Genomic DNA, 1,356 nt, shown 5'->3' with positions numbered 1-1,356 from the left:
TCTCTCTCTCTCTCTTTTTTTTTCCGAGACAGGATTTCTCTGTATATCCCTGGCTGTCCTGGAACTCAACTTTGTAGACCAGGCTGTTCTCGAACTCAGAAATTCGCCTGCCTCTGCCTCCCAAGTGCTGGGATTAAAGGCGTGTGCCACCACAGCCCGGCTCAATATTCAATATAATTAGAAGATCCCATTTTCCTACTGAGATTACATTTAAAACACAATAGCAGTATAATAAAGAAAGTACGTTGACACTTTGGTATTATTAAGTCACTATTTTTCCAGTAATGTTGTATAAATGAAGAGAACTGAAATGTGCATTGACACATGCCACAAAGTTGATTTTTCTTTGTTTAAAGGAGGCATTTTAAAGAAGTTGAAAATATTTTTAACATTAACTTCCTAAAATAAAACCTTCAGATGGAATGTCTTATGTGCCTGTTTGAGGCAAAATCTGAAGGAAAAAAAAAAGGTTTTATTCATTGATATTATCATATGTTTCCTTTATGAGTGAGCAGAATGATGTTTAAAATCTATTAAATCATATATAGGCCTAAATGCTTTATATAAAGAAAAAATAAAGAATTAAAGATTGAATAAAAAAATAAGAGATTTTCTTTACTTATAGACAAAAGATCAAAGCATTTCCTAGTATGAAACTGAAAGCTGTATATCTATAAATATTTTTTCTTCCTGAGTAAAATGTATACTTAAATATATGTAAGTATGTGTATATTTACATAGTTACAGTTTGCAAAACTTTTATTAACTCGTTCTAGCTTATTTGTCAATAGCATTGGTAAAACTGTAGAGGAATTTTAGTCCAGTAGCATAACATGGCTGCTCTGGCCCGAGATCAAACTCAAAGACCTCCTGGATCCATATGATCCTGCTGGAATGCAGACACCCAGGAGCGCAGTGAGGTCTGGCTAGAATACAGACACTTCCTTAGTATACTTCGTATATCCCTACCAATGAACGTAGGGTTAGTTTGTGGAAGGAAGTAGCCGTGTTTGAAAGTGATGTCTATTCCGATCTTCTGGGCTAATATCTACTAACTAGTACTCTCAGAGCTCCCAGGGACTAAACCAACCAAACAGTACACAAGGTGGGACTAATTGCTCCAGCAGCATATGTAGCAAAGGATGGCCAACTCTGTCATCAATGGGAGGAGAAGCCCTTGGCCCTGTGAAGGTTCTATGCCCCAGTGTAGGGGAATGCCAGGGCCAGGAAGCCAGAGAGGGTGGGTTGGTGAGCAAGGGAAGTGGGTAGGGAACAGGGTTTTTTTATGTTTGTTTGTTTTGTTTTGTTTGTTTTCATTTTTGGGTTTTTTTGTTGTTATTTTATTTTATTTTTTTT

At 36.7% G+C, this 1,356-nt stretch overlaps 1 protein-coding gene across 37 annotated transcripts in view; it reads right to left on the bottom strand.

Annotated features, from left to right (window-relative positions):
• Positions 1-1,356, bottom strand: part of Ppfia2 (PTPRF interacting protein alpha 2) — a 446,664-nt gene that overhangs the window by 14,576 nt on the left and 430,732 nt on the right. The window lies entirely within an intron of this gene.

Source organism: Mastomys coucha, unplaced genomic scaffold (genome assembly GCF_008632895.1).
Source record: "Mastomys coucha isolate ucsf_1 unplaced genomic scaffold, UCSF_Mcou_1 pScaffold4, whole genome shotgun sequence".
In the NCBI taxonomy this organism is placed as follows: Eukaryota; Metazoa; Chordata; class Mammalia; order Rodentia; family Muridae; genus Mastomys; species Mastomys coucha.
The sequence above is the reverse complement of the archived record's forward strand: the minus strand, read 5'-3'. Positions and strand labels throughout refer to the sequence as shown.